The following is an 18,581-nucleotide window of genomic DNA, read 5'->3' on the forward strand; positions in this document are numbered from 1 at the left end:
ACACGTGACATTACAAATACTGATGTGTTATCAGGAGGCTCGGTTATAAAAAGCCTATATTGCCTTTTTTGATTACGTTCTATTTCGGAGGAAAGTAATGCACTCGGGCAGCACAGGATTGAGTGGATGGAGTTCTACGGGGGAGTTCTTCTTCTTCCTTATGCCTGAAGAGGTTGGTGACGACGATGATGATTTAGTTGCGTGATCTTATTTGATGCAGCACACACCAGAACACCATGCCGAAAAGAAAAATTGCTAAATTACCTTGCAGTTGATGGCACCTACTTGTCGCATTTCTTTCAGTCTTCGGAAGATCCGGGAACTTCAGTTACTGCATTGCCAAGGGCAGAAAGGGGATGTCTGAAGGCCGGCTAATCTGCGATTTCCTTGGTCTGGAACTTTTCCGAGGCAGTAACCTGAGGGAACCTCGCAACCTGTACAATCCTGTTTTGCCGGTGGACCTGCGTGACAATGATGGGTATCTTGTCTGGGAAGCAGGCTTCGATAAGGAAGGGTAAGCATGCCCTCTTTTTGTTCTCTGCCGGAAGAACGACTTAAGGCCACGCGTTCGGTCTTCTATAGCATCGAAAAACTGGTACATACTCATTTAATGGGCACGTGCCGACACTGAAGCCACAAATCCTCTCATCTACCTTTCCCCTTTTGTGACATCATGTGATAGTAACGTTGCTTACGATGGCAACTTTTGGATCTGGAAGTAGCATAGTAGATTTTCTGAGATTGCAAAAACGTATATTCCAGCAAAAATATACGTTTATTCCAAACGTATATTCATACCTAGCTCTACTGAGGTATGTTCATATGGATAAATCCTGATGGCTTACGTTGTGTAGTGTTTCTGAAAACAAAGTTAGAGTTAATAGTACTTTGCAAGCACCTGGAAATATAAAACGCCAAGACGATTGTGGTAGTGAATTTACCGAAGGGACGTACATAATCGTGAAAAGGTGGTGTTCAGAATTGTCATGTGCGGCTGCTGCTATGTTTCGTCAAGAGTGTGCGCTGCTTTTGTACTATAGCGGCCACGCAACTGGGCGTACAGTATCACGAGTGGAGCAAAGCATATATTGAGCAGAAACTATCCCTAAAAAAAAACTCCCTAAAATATTGTTTCGAGGTGTAGATATGCGTAGGTTTCTGTTCGCGAATAGTAAGCCGTGGGCTATGCACATGCCTAAGTTACTCCAGTGGCACTCTTTGAGCCATGGGCTGAATACTAGAAGGCTAATGAAGAGTGGGTGGAAAGGTCGGCACTTGCTTTAGTTGGGGAATAGCACAGGCTGCTATAGGTGGTTGAAAAGTTCCGGCAGCACCTTGGGAACTTCCGTGCGAGAGTTCCGGACCGAACCTTTCGTACATGGAAGTTGTACGCGCCCAATCTGCTTCCATCGGCTGCACATCGACTGCGCAGCACTGGCGAGAAAAGGCTAGAAGTTGTCATTTGAGACTACTGGCGTATCTCAATGGCACACCACAATACTGTTGAGATTGAAACAGGGATTTTACTTAAGCGTAACTGAAAAAAAGGGCCCTTCATGTGGTAACGAAGCTGGACGGTCAAGTTGTTTGTTTCCCCAAGGTATTGAGATTAGGGGAGATGGTAGGGAAAGGGCTGCCCGCTCAGTCTGACCAATGAACTCATAATTCCAGTTAACTTTAACACAGGAAAAAGAAGGAAAAGACAAAACACACGTAAGAGAACCTTCCACAATCGCCAGCAATAACACATGTAATTGTGCTTTACACATCCTCCACGTCTGGATTAGGGCCTGGAAGTAGAATTAGGAATGTGAGGTTTAACACGTGTAAACGTAGCTATGAAAAGAAAAGGTATGTTTGGTTTGTTTACCAAACACTTCAAACAGTGTGTCCTATGAAGTTTAGGTTACTGGATGACCATGTTGATCTTGTCGCCTGCCCTGAAGCGCGCATACAAGAAGGGCCTACACGAGACGGCATCCAAGACGAGACAGATCGACAATGGGTCGGTCAAACAGCCCTAAAACTCCACATGGTGACGTGGTACCGCATTGGCAAACATCCGAGTGAACGCAGCTGTGACCCCACTCGACCAAAAGTTAGGCTACGTGATGTCTCACACTTGCCCCACGTGAAATCCCGCGACTCAGAGTCATTGTGACGCGATGAATGACTTGCGAGACAGAGGGTTGTAGAGCTATCTCTAATGTCATTGGTTACCCGGAAGGGTAATCTAGCTATTCATATGTGGGTATATTGAACAAACCAGTGTAGTTTTAGACGTCAGTAATATGTCGCCCAAATGTAGTTTTCGGCTGAAACCTTCCGTAACATGGGTGCCTTCTTTTTGAGATATAAATAAAGAGGCAGGCTACAAAGTGGGTAACGGATGTTACTGAATATCCCTCACAATCCCTCTCATCGTATTCAGACAGGCAAGTGAGCAATGCAGCAAGAAGTGAAGCTTAATGACTTCCACTACAATGAGCCTGGAAGGCAGATAGTGTTCCGGTGAGGGCTCCTTTGTCCGATGCTTGTCCAAGCAAAAATGCCTTGATTCGGAATTGTAGAAGAACGCAACGTAGCCACTGTCACATGCTTCCACACCATGATTGTCATTGTGAGTCTTTCATCGCCAATAAAGAGGTTCAATCGGGGTCGCACGACTCTGTTTCCTGGCGGCTCAACCGCAACGAGGTGGTCGCTCCGCAACAACCTGTTTGTAGATTTTTGGACATTCTCAAAACCTTTCCCCCCGCCAATGATGCAAGAATTTATGTAGAGCTAATTGTGTTGCTTTTGAAAGTTAAGTTGTACTGCCCTATGTAATGCATGGTTAAAAAACGGCAGCTCACGCTTTGTACCTCTCCTCGTTATTCGGCATTTTTAGGAAGAAGAACCCGGGATATTGCACTGCTACTAACCTGAACAAAACGACACCGGAAACACAGAGTCTCCCGTGCTCTCATCAACTTGGATATATCTGTAAGTCATTGGAGAACACGTAGATTTAGTGTAGCCTCATTGGAGGAGACGGGGAATGGCTGCAGAACCCTTAAGAATAAGACCACAAGAGAGAATCATGGCAGGCGCTTCAGGTTCCGTGTTTGTGAACTGGAAAAATATTGTTGCAAGAACCGATTGCGTGTGAAGTCCCCCTCTTCCCTTTGTATCCTAGGTCATTTTAACCCTACCAAAAATCTTCTTGTGAATAAAGCAGATGTTGCTTTAAAATGTTCGGTGCCTCGCAAAAAATTAAGGTTTTTTCCCACGGAACATTTGGAGGGCCACCTGTCGATCAGCTTTGCGTGAGGCGTCGCACCTTGGTCTTTACAACAAAGAACAGATACGTTGGCGACCCCACAAAAACTAACATACAGGTATCATTTTGCCAGAAGGAGTACTTTACTATACTACTCGTCAGCTTAAAGTAAAAAAAAATCAAGCCATATCCAGGGAATGAATGATGATAAGCGGGGCGAAGTTCGAGAGGGGGAGATCATCAGTAACCGTAACTCTCCCATGAAAGTTCGCCCATTACATCATTAAGAAAAACGTAAGACTGTGTGCGTACATTGTACAAATCAACTTTTATTTTCGGAGTCAATGCTCCCAGGCCCAGACCTGGTGAAAGACCCCGCGCCATCGAGGACTACCCCGCACCTCCACCACAATTTGTCACGTAGGATGGGACACAACGGTAAAGAAAGAACTTTTATTTAGGGTGAACTTGTGCCCAAACAACACGAGAGGAAACGAGCAAAGGTCCTTGCGTCTCGTTCGATCTCCGAGAACGACTGCCTGCGTTCGTGGCGTGATCTCTTGCGTGATCTCCCCCTCGCAGTGCACGTGCGCTCGCGCCTCCGTTGGCGGACACAGACAAGCTCGCGCTCCCGGTGCCGAGTTTGCGCTGCCGGTTGCAGCCGGTTCTAGCGCGTGCAAGGCGGCCCACTTTGCGACATCTCCGAAAGCATGCGGCGGTCACGTACCACGAGACACAAGGGATGGACAGACCCATAACTTAAGGAGCTTCGCCCCTAAAAAACAGTTATGTATCAACAATTCAGCTATGCTTCGCAAGAATATAAAAAAAATGAGGTGGTGGGGATCTGTTGTACCGAAATAAACAAGATCCGTGACGCGGAGGCATAAAATAAAAATAAGAGGAGAGTTGTGGAAAGAAATTCATGCGTTATTCTACACGGAAGCCCCTTTACGTGCCTTCTTTGTCCGAAGTGTCGCAGCAAAGTTACAGTAGCCCTGTTGTATGCTGCGGTTGCTCAAAAACCTCGCACGCGAAGCCTCGACGAGAAAATTGAATGGGTACGTTCATCTGGGCCCGATCTAAAAAAAATGGCATCCGTGGAATTTGTATTGGCACCCTGCCAGTTATTGGTTACCCCAAGTAGCACTACACTGGAAGGATTTTGTTCAATGCATTGCGCTGCTTTTAAAAGGTTCTAATATTCCCTTAGGGCAATACTATCCAAATATAGATAAGGGCCAGTAAACTATACAATACGTAAGTGTAAGAACTCTTTATTGGAGTGTGATATGCTATAGCAAAATAAACAAATGTTCACCCACAGTGAATCGCTTCAATACACCAACAGAAAGGATACTACGATGTACCATGATTTCTATGCGTCATTAGCGTACATATTAACAATAAAAATGTGCTAATAATAAACACTAAGTAGACGAACTAATTAAATGCATTTAATAGCATTTTAATATTAGCTGGAGGATTTTAAGTGCTAGAGAAAAACTTTATTGGAGGGCAAATTGGAGTTGCGGGTGGCTTTCGTAGTGCGAATAGGCAGTAGCCTCGCAACCGCGCTTGCAGGAGATACAAGGTTAGCCTGCGTCACAAACATTGAAAAAGGTCACATGAACTGTTTCATGAATGTGCCAATCGCTTGAAGGGTAAAGGCATCTCAAGCCTGTCACACTACCGACAGGTAAAATACTATAAGCTGTTAGAGTGTGCGTACCACTCTAACAATTCCCTTTCCCCGGTACTGCCACCTCTCTAACTCTTCCAAGTTGAAACTACTTTAACTACAGGAGATTTTGGATATCGGCACTCTTTTCAACTTTTCATCCCCGTCACTGCCATTATGCGCAGTTCGCATCGCGTGATGTTCGGTTATACTCCGTCGGTTCATGGTCGCCGCCATTCTGTGGTTTGTGCGTTTTAGTCGGTCAAGGCTAGTAATCTTGCTTGTCCTCTCTGCTCTCTGGCTGCGCACACCTGAAGTCGTTCCGCACCGGAATGAAATATAAAACGTATAGGATCACTTCAGCAGCAAAACTGTTTCCGAAGATGCCGTTATCCTGCATCTTCGGCAGTGTTGTAAACAAATGACACAGTCGAAGGTAGCGGCGAGACAGTAGAAACGGCGATTCGCCACAATGATAAACATCAAGATTGCTGCCGTTGACAACTTTCTTTCTTAAGTGGTGGTACACTGACACTTTGTCGAGTGACACTGGTTAAGGCAATATCATTGTAAATGTGCAGGTGTTTTTCCACAGCTATCGTTAAAGTTATGTTTTACTAATATGATTTCTATAATGTAGGGCATTGTTGTATTCTTGTAATTTTGTAATTGGTACCGCTAAACGTATCTGTTCGAAGCAGCAATGTCAGTGCTAAAAATGCATGTCTCAAAAGTGGCCGAAAATGTAACTTCTCAAAGCCCTCTTTTAAAATGTCATTCCTATCTGGCGGGAGGGAATTGCTCGCTGGTGGCGATGAATAAAAACCGCGGCAACCAGGTGGCGCCCCAAATATTGAGGCTGCGACAGCGGCGCTTAAAGCAGCAGCAGCTAGCCACACGGACTGCTATGTCGATCTTTTTTTCTGGAGGCGCATAACATGGGCATCGTTCTAACTGGAAGTGATATTCACGATATGAAATATTATTCCGCACATCCGCGTTTGAACAAGGGCAAACTCACGGCTCATTTATTCTGACCCCCACAACTTCGCGACAAAAAATTTGTAGAAAATCATAGAATATGGCTAGCATTTTTAGAAAAGTTGCCGGCGTTGTGTGATTTTATATCCTCCTTTGAATATCAGAACACAAAATATGTTGGCTTATTAGCCGTGTTTGAGTTTCCTGTGGTTTAATTCTGCCAATGTTGTTAACTTACACCATTTCAGCGTTTAAGTGCTCTTTAAATTCTCAATTATGCATTTTTTTCGCGGATGATATGTGTATTGCAGGGTTTTTCCACGATCACCAGATTTGCGTGCGTACGTATAACATTTTTTTATCGATTTTTTTCTGTTACGCTTTCGTCTTTTCATTGGAGATGTTTAGTATGCATATAGGTGATTTTGTGGGCTTTTTTTGGAAATTTTTTTACACCACTGCTGCGTACCCCGACTGCTCCGCGACCATCGCACGGAGAAAACTCGAAGCTTAAAAAACGTGGTTAGGAAGGTACTGAGAATCAAATTTGGGACCTTCACCCAGAGAAACCGGAAACATTAGCACGGGGCTACCGCAAGAGCCCAAAGGGTCCGGGGTTAGCAGAAGCGGAGAAGAATAAAATGGGGAACCAATTAGAAAAAAAAAGACAGTGTTGCCTAACAGTGCGTAACACCTACAAGTAAAAAAGTCTATACTCGGATACAAGTCAAGAAAAAAGGACGCCGCCCAATCCACCCCTTCCAGTACCCCTTTCCAGCCAATGGTGTCGCTCCATCAACGCGAGGTCGCGGCCGACCGCCTTGCACCTGCACGCAGTGCTCGGAGTCAAGCTTGTCTGAGTGAGTCCGAGCCGAAACGTAGTTCTTCAGGACGGCATAATTTTGAGCCGAGATGAAAACCTCAGCTAAAAATTATTTATTCGCCCTTATAATTCAACGCGTGAAAGAAGTTATTCATCAGCCGGAGTAGTGAGTTTCAATTTTATTGCTGATGGTAAATTTTTGCTCTTCCGTGTTTTCTCTCAACCGCTTGCTTCTGTTTTTATGCATTGCCTGTTCCCTTTTCCAGTTTGGAGCCCGAAAAGTCTCTTCTTAGTGTGCGTTATCGTTCTCGACTGAGCAATGCGGTGCCATCCACGCCACGGGGATGGTACAAGAAAACAAAAGCGGCCATGTCATCTGCAGCTGCGGGCGGGAGATGATCCGGAACGTGTGCGTTGGATTGCGCCATCTACACCCACAGCCCAGCGTTGAAGAAACTGTCGCGACAATGAGCGATCTTCTTGGAATCCGTGTGTGGTTGGTGTAGGATGTGAAGAAAGAGAAAAAATAACGAAGGCAATCTTGCTACGCCCTCCTCAAAGCTCTCGCGAAGCGGTAGAAAGAGGCGCCGCACAGACGTGTACGCCGACTCACGAAGTGCGCATTGCGGTGGTCCGTGCATCGCCTTTTTTGCCGCAATAAGATCCCGACAGTGAAGGCAATTGCTGCGGATGTCAACACTAGAGGCGGTTTTACTCCTCTCAAGCCATGGACTGTGAGCCGCCTGCTGGATGACACCGGGTTCAGATATCAGAAGAGGGGCCGGAACTCGTTTTTGATCGAGCGGCACGACATTGTCGCGTGGCAGCAGAAGTAATTCTATGACATAGCCAAGTACAGGATTGAAAATCGAGAAATATTCCACTTTGATGAAACCTGAGTGAATGCGGGACACACAATCTGTACTGTTTGACGGACACGATGGTTGCTTCCCACCACGACACCTCCAAGTGTGGTGTGACGACAGGTTTGAAGTAGCCTTGAGGGAAAGGATAGCGCCTGATTGTAACGCACATCAACAGCGAGGGAGGCTTCGTTGGTGGGTGCCTGGACATCTTTCGGGGTACTAAGACAGGCGACTACATAAGGAGATGGACGAAACAGGCTTTGAAAGGTGGTGCGGGGCCGTTTTGCCACAACTGCCACACAGTAGTGTAATTGTCAAGGACAATGTCTCGTACCCCTCGTGGCTGGAAGAAGCAGTGCCTACGACGACTTCGCGCCAAATTGTGGTTGAGGACTTGGTGACGTCCGAAGGACTTGCTTGAAATGAAAAAAAAGCGCTGTAAAAGGAGCTCCTCAGCCTTGCGGCCTCCGTTAAGACGCTTTACATCAGGTATCGTATTGATGGTGCAGCTGAAAGGACAGGATGTATTGGGGAGCCATACCATTGTGAGATTAGTCCCATTGAGCGCATATGGGCACAGATGAAGCCAGGCGTCACAGCAAAAAATTGCATATTTAAGCTCGCAGATGTAGAGGTGCTCCTGAAGGAAGAAGTTGCAAAATTAACAGCTCAGCACTGGGCAACCACTGTTCAGCATGTGATCAGCATTGAAACAAAGTTCAGAGGAGACGGTGGAGTAAGTGCGCATGTTCAACCTATTATAATAAATCTGGGGGAGACGACATGGACTCTGACAGTGACCTATCTACTATCGAGTCCTTTCAAGAAGTGTTAGGCTGCGACCTATTCGACGGTACTACATCTGCCTTGTTCAGTTAGTGTTGTGGGAATCGCGGAGAACCGCGACTCGCGTTCCCGAGCCGGTGCGCGCTTCGGGAGAAACTTGTGCGCTGAAACCGGTCCGGCGCTCCGATGGTTCGTCCGGGTCCCCCGAAAGATGGCACCACCGATCTGTGCGGGCCAATGCAGCACAAGACTGCATGGCCTAACTCAAGCCGGTGTACTTTGGCCGGTGATTTTCCGTCCGGCCTTTTTCTGGCAGACGTCTTCGGGCCGTGTCCAAATGTGGGCCTTTTGGCCTTATGCGGCCGTACTCCATGGCTATCCAACAGCCAGTGTTCATCGGCCAATCGACCGGCTTACGTTCATACAGCCAGATTCCAGCCGAAGGGCTCCGGCCATTCAAAAGCCACCCTTGTGCGGCCGAAGTACGGCCACCGGAGGACAGCCGAGATGCGGTCGTCGGACTCCAGCCGGGCTAAAGCTGCCGGAAGTTCGGCCATGCAACGGGCATTGGAGTTCAGCCATAGTACGTTAACTGTACTCGCGCCGGTGGACGACTACTGCATGCGGCGCAAGCAGATGACCCAGTCGCGCTGTAAAGCAGCACGAACCCCCCATTTTGGGTCCACTGTGCCCACATCAAAGTGAGCCCGCACGCCACACCAGCCGTCCAGCCTTCAGCGCAGCCTTTCTTAAATATCAGCGTCAGTTGACAGTAAAATTTATTTATTTTACAGTGCTCACAAATGGTCGCTCCTTTATTTGCTGTGCTTCTTTTACTGTCGAATGCAGAAAATGTTCACTTCTCTGCAGAGCTGGAATAGTTGTATTGTTCAGGACGTGATATCTTCTGTGGGGCGGATTACCTGTTATAAACGGGGAAGGAGGAGGGGCGCGGTAGGCGCATACTTTAGTGGGTTGAATTTCACAAAGATGAAAGTGTCGCTTTTAGCCAATTTTTCTTAGGACAATCTTCCTCAACACTCCCATGCTCTTACTAAATCAACTATTTAAGATGCGGAACATCTTATAGTCTTGGCATGTCCCGCGTCGGCGTCCGCACTTACACTGCGCATACGCAACTCTGCTCCTTCCCTTTCTTCCACAGCTGCGCGATACTCCCACCACTTCTCTCGTACCAGCTGCGTGCACTTCGCTTTCGCTTCTGCCGCGTTCTCGCTTCTGCTTTCGCGGCGCATGCTCGGCGCTTGCGCATCACTCCTCCTCTCGTCTCCTCTCCTTCAACCTTGAATGTAAATCGGGTAGCGCACTGCGCGCGTCCAGTTCAGCACTTGCTGCGGTTGACTCCACTGCGTTCTTCCGATGAACTGTGATGGAAGCAACAGTCCTGTCAGTTAGTGGGTTGGTATTTCCCCCAAATTCGACTACGAACACATCGGAAACACAACAGAACCCCGCGATGCCCCGCATCTACTCAGCGTTCCCTTCGGGAAGATGGGGCTACTTTTTTTTTTACAACAGTTGCTTCACCAGTTGGATATAAAACCGGCGCGAATGCTTTTACGGAGCGTTTTGAGACTCCACAAACACTCAAGAGCATTCAAATATATTTCTCTCACACAAAAATTATGTCTAGTTTTCGACCATTTTTCTTGCAAAGAAATTTTCTACTCGATCAACCTTTCTGATGATCTTTCACAGGGCTGATCCTAGGAGAGATCGAACGAGTACTTTCATTTTCAATCTATTTTTGGTATTCTTTTCAAGAGTTACGTTCACACCACTTAATAGTCCAAAAGAAATTAAGTTTCCTTTATTGTCGTAATACGTTAAAAAAATTCTAGACGCGTTGCGAATGACGCCCAGCTTCTGGTGGCTGCAGTTGTATCCCTCTGTGTTCACGCAAGGAAAGGCGTAAGACTAGAGTTTCATAATTTCTTTCAAACCCATAACATAGCAATGGTAGTATGCGTACAGCAAACATTGCATACTGCAACGAATGAAACCATAAATATTTCATTGGTTGAGTTTGAATCCGTCGAGGGCGAACTTGCGATACGCAGTTTATATATTTATGTATTTATTTTTATTTATTTATTTATTTATTTATTTATTTATTTATTTATTTATTTATTTATTTATTTATTTATTTATTTATTTATTTATTTATTTATTTATTTATTTATTTATTTATTTATTTATTTACTTCATACCGCCTTCGCCTTTGCATGCATTATAGCAGGGAGATACATAACACTAAGCAATAAATTTGAGACCAAATAACAAAATATTTCTACAAAGCGTGGTGAAAATCATCATTATAAACCGTGGATAAAATCATACATGGAAGATAATTACACTCTCGTATTGATCTAAGATAAAATAAATCGCGAAGACGTCACCTTTAAAATAAAATTGCGGTCCCACTTAGGGATGTGTAGATTGCGCTTGGATATACTTCTCCCCTTCGATTCCAGTTTAGTAATGATAGATAATTACGAAAAAACTTCAACCTGAGGTTTCGTCTGTGATCTTTCACGTCTTACCATTTAAGTTTACTTTTACGTTCTCTCATGCTAAGTTGACGGTGCCAATTACCTAATTCGAATAGCACTGCCCTATTCCGTATGCTTCCGAGCATAATAACCAGCTCTTTGGAGTAGGGATACCAGCAAGCACATGCGTACTCCAACATTGAGCGCACATGAGTGAAATACAGTTGTTCTTTTGAGTAAAATGAAGGTTCGCTGAAATTTTGTCTCAGAAAGACGGAAACACGTCCAGCCGTAACCTTTATGTTGTGAACGTGCCTTTTTAACCTCTAACCTTTCGTTAAATTCACACCTAGTTTTTTATATTTCCCGGCCGTTATTAAAGCAGCGTAATTTAGTGTGTACGTATTCGATTGGAATGAAGGTTTTCTTGTAAAACTGGCGTTAACACACTTTTTAACATAAAATGACTTTTCTGAATCAACACACAGGGATGTTATTAAATTCGAATCATGCTTTAGGTATTCGGAATCGCGTTCATTCGCTACAGTTCCGTAAACTACACCGTCATTCGCCACCATTTTTAACAAACATTTGAGGCCAATAGAATATCATTTATGTATACCGAAACAAAAGAGGGCTCGCAACTGAGCCTTTAGGAATTCCGGAGGTCACGGGAAAATATCCAGATGAACAACCATTGAGGGCGACCGACTGCTGTCTTAGAGAGAAATACTGGGATATCCATGCAATAACTGAATCATTCAGTTATAGACCGCAATGTACAAATAAGAAGCTCATACAAAACACCGTAAATTGCTTTTTTGCAGTCCAAGAATATACAGCCAACTACATTATGCTCATCTATTGCTAGAGCGAATTCGTGCGCAACTCAACAATCTGCGTTGAGCATGAAAAACCTGACGAAATCCGTGTTTGCTAGGATGCTGGCAATTATGTTTAACCAAATGTGTCATATCCCAAGTGTAGCTAAGCTCACCTTCAAACACCGCAACTAAATTAACATTCAGGCTTTGTCATTGACAAGGCTATAATGTTATCGCAAATTGAAAATGACACTTGGTTTTAAATAGGCAGTCATAAAATGGGATGAAGTAACATAGTGCAGTGCACGAAGGTGAGAACGAGCTTGGCCTCTTCTACATTTATCACCGTCAATATAGTGCAACATTGTTTTTCGCAGTATTATTGTAAGAAGAATAGCCGAAAGCTTGTGCTTTTGCGCGCCCTTTCCTTTCTTTGGTGGAGAGTCCTTGAGAATGCACCGATTGAGCTCCTGCGTGATGGCCATTTGCTTGACGCCCTTTAAGGCCAGTTATTTTCGGTGAACCACCGCCATCTCGGGTCGGATATTTCTACCGGGTCGATGGCTTCGATGCAATTGCAAAAGCAGCGCATTACACGGTCCGTCTTTTGCTTAAATACTCTAATGTCTAACATTGCAAAAATAAACACATTGCCACCTTGGTTATATCTGCTGAAACCGCAGAGCTGTCTGTATTTTTACGATTATTCCTTTATTTACGGGCTTTTTTTGGTGCGCCATATAATAGTTGTCTTAATGGATGTCATACAATTTGTTTCCGAATTATTCGTGTAAAACAAGTTACGGCCGTTTTCTGTATGCATGCTTCATCAGTAGGTGGTCATGTAATAAAAAAGAGGAGTGTTTCTGTATCGTTTCGAACTTCACAATTAACCTATCACGACAAGTTAATCACACTTGGTGTAATTGTATAGCCGTCTTAGCAGCTAATTCTCACAATCAGTTTTGTGGTATTTTTGATATCACAACAGCGAGAGCCGTTTGGTGCAATCGTACTCTCGGTGTAAATAGCCATGCTCCTCCTCGCAAAACACACTGTGGGAAAGCCAGCTTTCAAAGACGCAGACTTCACAAATTTCTAACAATAGGCTTTAACTAAGAACTTGGAGGCTTCTCTGGGAAGACACGTTGTAAGGGAAATATTAGCCATCTTATAGCTAAACAAGAAGGTCTTCAGACCTTTTACAGTTTTTAGAATTTTGTTGTATACCATGAACCGTTTTTGTTTGCGGTGAACAAACCTGATCTCGCTGGAGCATGGAACAAAGGTGAAACTTTCGTAAGGCTTAGCCGCCGAAAACCACCGCTTTAAATAACTGCCAATCAGGGACAGGGGTGCAGGTGAAGCTGATACAATCCTGTGAAATCGTAAACAATCTCCTTGGGAAATCCATGTCAAAACTAATGCCAAACCCGTGCTTCCCGAAGCCCGTAACGGAGCCATGAAGAGAAAACACAGGTTTGGTTCATTCGAAAGATTGCCTCGTTAGAACCATAACGATACCACATATAACGCAAACTTCGCTCAAATAAGCTACATAATTAGGAAAAAAGGAAATGACCATGCGACCCACCAGCTCATTTTCCGCAACAGAACCTATGATGTCACTCGAGAATGCTCTGCGATTGGCGGAGGCCGGCAAAAGCTAACGCATGTTAGGCAGGACTTACAGTTTGCATAGCGAGCTAAATGCCCGTGAAACATACTGCACATTCTTTTTATGACAAAGAACGGTGGAGTAAACGGTTGAAGTTCCGAACGAACACGCAAGTGTGTATGCCAATGCGTACGAAACTACTGCCAGCCGAACTCGACATCTCGCCGTCGCCACCGTCGCGCAGACGAATTTTCGGGTTCAAGACTCTTCAGGGCCAACGAACCGTCCCAGCACGCACAGCCGCGACCTTGCTTGGTATCGTAATCTCTTCACAGGAGGTTGGCTGTCATATCACCAACCAGCAAAGGTAAAAACTGAAACAAGGGGAGTAAGGAACACAGAGCAGCAACGAGATTGGTCCACTCGTCGCACAGGTTTCGGTATGGAGGTCGTGTTGGCTTGCTGCTGTCGTTACGAGCTCGTTTACAGTATACAACCACTGAAAACTTCAGTTTGTTCGAGTACTTTACAATGAAATTTCGTTGCTGTGTATTGAAATGCCCATGTAGTACGGGCAAATCGTCGAGAGAGTGCGACATCCCCGCCGGTGAGTTCTCCTTTCATGTGCTGCCCAACGACGAACCTCGGCGAAGAAAGTGGCTACGTTTTGCGAACATTGCAAACGGAGGAGAAAGAGAGCTAAAGGAAGTACGACTGTGCTCGCTTCATTTCCGACGAAGTGATTACGCCAGGGACCCGGACATGCTGGCGCTCGTCGCCGACTTCGCCCAATCGCCATCAAAGCGCTCTGACCTTGGGGGAAAAAATTGCCGTACACACCGCGCATTGACGCTCGAATCTTTCTGGTCGGAGCAGAGAGCTCGAGCGAACGGCTTTCCATATACGACTCCGGCCAACTGGCATAAGCGACACTGCTACTGAAATTGAAAATATGGCACATACGTACCAGTCTGTATTCGTCCGTCGCGACGGGGCTAACGAGGCAGCGGTGCCGACGGCTGGGCGTTCGTCTGTTGTGGCTATCGCGGAATGGTCGCTTTCCCGTCCACCGCGTATACCACAACTCTTGCCGCTCGTGCACTTAGAAGCATTGAGCGTGCAAGTGGTGTGAGGTTGTTAAATGCAAGCCCGAGCTCCTCGGCGAGAGTTTTGTTCTCCTGATCAGGCGATTCCATGACTAGGGCTGCGGGGGCTCTAGGTTGTACTAGTATTTTTAAAATGGCCGCCGTCTCGGTCGACTACCGCGTGTGGGTGCTATATGGAGTCGACATACTAAGTATCTGTTTCATGGACCGGTTCGTATGACGCCATTGTTCACGTGACGAAATGTGCAATTTTATCGGGAGACTTAAAATTTTGGCATAAATTGCCTTATTTCTCAGTGAATAAAGCATCATTTGCTTCCGGGAAAGCGCTTGAGGTACTATGAAACACCTAATCTTTCGAATAAAACAAACTTTTGTTTTCTCTTCATGGCTCCTTTAACGGGTCAGCGTTGTCAGCCTTGTCCGCCAAAACGTAGGGTTTCCAACCCGTTCTTGCGCAAGTTCCGGAGTTCGCTGCCGTAATCCTACTTCCTGGGCAGATTTACTTTACCCGAGTGGACCAATTGTTGCGTACCGATGCCGCAGATGGGCTTAAACTGGCAAGAAATGGCACTGCAGAGGGCGAAAACTGCTGTGTTTTTTCTCCAGAGTGAGGGAATACCCACGACTGGCTGTAATAGGCCGTGATCTTGCGTACTATTTGTGGGAGAGGGTATTTCCCCGCCGCCAGCTGCGTTCGAGCAGGGCTTTCCGCACGCCAGGTGTCTGCCAGAAAGAAAACAAACAGGCCTTGTGGAGTCTGATGCCCACGCAACATAGTCGGTGACACGATTGAACCAATACAAGCATCGCTTGAAAAAAAAAAGCTGTCGTTACCTGTCTCGACACGAACGCCAGCTTCTGTCAACAACAAACCCATAAAACAAAAAATGGCTGTCTATTTATATTCAACCCCCATCATTAACCACCGTTCACTTCCTGGAGGAAAAACTTTACTCCTTGCAAAGTGTCGGTTGCAAACCCATGCTTGGATCCGCAATTTTTTTTTCTTCCGCAAACAATTCACTACGGTTAATAACTACGCCTCCACTCCCTTCGATGTCATCTCGGGTTTTCCACAAGGTAGTGTTCTCGGACCTCTAGTATTTCTCATCGTAAATGATTTGCTAAATAGCATATCTTCCAATATAAGACTATTCGCTGACGATTGTATAATATCATCATCATCATCATCATCACCAGCCTATCTACGCCCACTGCAGGGCAAAGGCCTCTCCCATTATTCTCCAATTACCTCGGTCCTGTGCCAAGTGTGACCAATTTATCCCCGCAAACTTCTTGATCTCATCTGCCCATCTAACTTTCTGCCGCCCCCTGCAACGCTTGCCTTCTCTAGGGATCCACTCTGTTACCCTTGATGACCAGCGGTTATCTTGCCTTCGCATTACATGCCCTGCCCACGTCCATTTCTTCTTCTTAATTTCTACTAATATGTCTTTAACACCAGTTTGCTCTCTGACCCACTCCGCTCTCTTCTTGTCCCTTAATGTTACACCTATCATTTTCCGCTCCATTGCCCGCTGAGTCGTTCTCAATTTAAGTTGAACCCTCTTAGTGAGCCTCCAAGTTTCTGCCCCGTAAGTGAGTACCGGTAAGATGCAGCTGTCATACACTTTCTTCTTCAGCGACAATGGTAGGCTGCTATTCATTATCTGAGAATGTCTGCCATATGCACCCCACCCCATTCTGATCCTTCTAATTATCTCTGCCTCATGGTTGGGATCTGGGGTCACAACTTGGCCTAAGTAGATATATTCGCTTACCACTTCCACTGCCTCGCCACCTATCTCAAACTGCTGTGCTGTCCCGAGGTTATTGATCATTGCTTTAGTTTTCTGCATATTAATTTTCAGGCCCACGGTTCTACTCTGTTCGCCCAGTGCGGAAAGCATGCTTTGCAATTCGTCCCCCGAGTTACTTAGCAGGGCAATGTCATCAGCAAATCTCAGGTTACTGAGGTATTCTCCATTAACCCTTACTCCCACCTGTTCGCAATCCAACGTTCTAAATACTTCTTGTAAGCATGCTGTGAATAACATTGGAGAGATTGTGTCTCTTTGTCTGACACCCTTCCTTATAGGTATTTCACTGCTCTCCCTACGGGGGATGATGGTAGCTGTAGACCCACTGTAGATATCCTCTAGTATTCTTACATAATGCGCATCTACCCCCTGGTTCCGTAATGCCTGAATGACTGCTAGGGTTTCGACCGAGTCAAACGCTTTCTCAGAACCTTTGAAGGCTATATATAGGGGTTCAGTATACTCAGCGCACTTCTCTATCACCTGATTGATCGTGTGAATATGGTCCATTGTTGAATAACCTTTACGGAACCCTGCTTGTTCTTTAGGTTGACTGAAATCTAAGGTTGCAGAGATTCGGTTAGCGATTACCTTGGTAAATACCTTGTAGACGACTGACAGTAAGCTGATCGGCCTGTAATTTTTCAAGTCCTTCATGTCGCCTTTCTTATGGATTAGGATGATGTTCGCGTTCTTCCAAGATTCCGGTACCATTTTCGAGCTATTAATAATAATAATAGCTCGAAATAATATATCGAGCTATTAACAATGATGGCGACCACCTTACCCTTCAAACAGACCTTAACCTAATTAGCGACTATTTTTACGTGTGGCAGATGTCTCTTAACGATTCCAAGTGCCGTGCTATGACCTTCAGTCGTAAACACAATAACTCCAATTATTACTACTCTACAAAAATGACACAATAGTTCAGTGCTCTTCTTACAAATACTTAGGCATCAATCTAACACGAAATCTTTCATGGTCGGTACACATTAGTGTTATTTGCGCGAAAGCCTCCAAAACATTAGGTTATCTCCGAAGGAATCTATGAAACTCTCCAACAAGCATCCGTAAAGAGGCCTATTTCAAATATGTACGCCCCCTGCTGGAATTTGCATCTTCAGTATGGTCCCCTTACCAAGAATACCTAACCACAATAATAGAGTTCATACAAAACAGAGCAGCGCGGTTTATATCTCGCAATTATATCCCTCAATACAGCGTAACAGCGTTAAAACAAGAACATTCAATATCGCCATTGCACGTTCGCCACTCAGTTGCACTGTTATGCTTGCTACATAAATATATTCACAGCACCACCCTGTCTACGCTACCCCCAACAGCACCATTGCGCATGTCCAAAAGCCTGCACAATCACCTTAGCTTCACTCTCATCTATGGCAAAACAAAGTCATTCAACTTATCAGCGCTTCCAATGGCCATATCATTATGGAACGATCTTCCCGACTGCATGGCCTCTATAAGCGATCCGGTTTCACTTCGCGAACATCTGTGTAAACATTTTTTATCGCAGTAATGTCTTTTTAGCTTCAATGATGTTTGCAGCTTCAGCTGTGCCAACATGCATAGTTTCACGCTTCTCTTTGGTTGACTTGGTTTTTTGTGTTACTCACCATTGTCTTGCAATTTGTTGGTACGTTCCTTCGTACGACTGGCAGTATGTGTTTTTGGATAATGCGTGTGTATGTTGTACACCTGGACCTTCCGATTTTTTTACGGTGCTTTACCTCTGATGTACCTAAGTAATTGTTCTCAAGTTTTTACCGCTCAGTCGCACTGCCGTTGCTGCTCACTTGAATTCTATACCTTGGCCTTCCGAAAGTTTTGAATGTGTTTCTTTTATGTACCCTGAGTTTCTTGTTACCCAACCTTTCTGCATATCAGCAAATCTTCGCGTTATTAAATTTTGTGAGTGTCGGTTACTACTCATGTTTTGTCACGATATTGTGTTCTTTTCTATGTGTTCCTTGTTGTTGATGACTGCCCTATTACTATTTGAAATTTCTACCCCCATTATTCAATGCTCTCATTGAGCTTAGAAGGTACCATAAATAAAAATATTCTACTCCTTGGGTACCTTTTAAGTTCTTCCGTCATGTTGCAGGTCGGAAACGAAGGCTTCCACCTTGTACCGACCCGAATAAAACAGCCAACAATTCCATTGGCAAGTACTCCCTTTAAGCTTTCTTTTTTCCTAGCTTGAACTTGGTACTAATATGACCATGCACGACGTGTGTACTCTTGTTTGTATTGTCACTTCGTACGACAGCACCT

At 45.1% G+C, this 18,581-nt stretch overlaps 1 long non-coding RNA gene across 1 annotated transcript; it reads left to right on the plus strand.

Annotated features, from left to right (window-relative positions):
* The first annotated feature begins 308 nt into the window (after positions 1–308).
* Positions 309–18,474, plus strand: LOC144139312 (uncharacterized). Its single transcript, XR_013316143.1, has 3 exons — positions 309–514; positions 2,891–2,985; positions 18,412–18,474. It is a non-coding gene; the product is annotated as an uncharacterized LOC144139312 (long non-coding RNA).
* Positions 18,475–18,581: the final 107 nt, after the last annotated feature.

This window comes from Haemaphysalis longicornis, unplaced genomic scaffold, assembly GCF_048455015.1.
Source record: "Haemaphysalis longicornis isolate Haplotype H1 unplaced genomic scaffold, Haemaphysalis longicornis Haplotype H1 scaffold_5, whole genome shotgun sequence".
NCBI classification, from domain to species: domain Eukaryota; kingdom Metazoa; phylum Arthropoda; class Arachnida; order Ixodida; family Ixodidae; genus Haemaphysalis; species Haemaphysalis longicornis.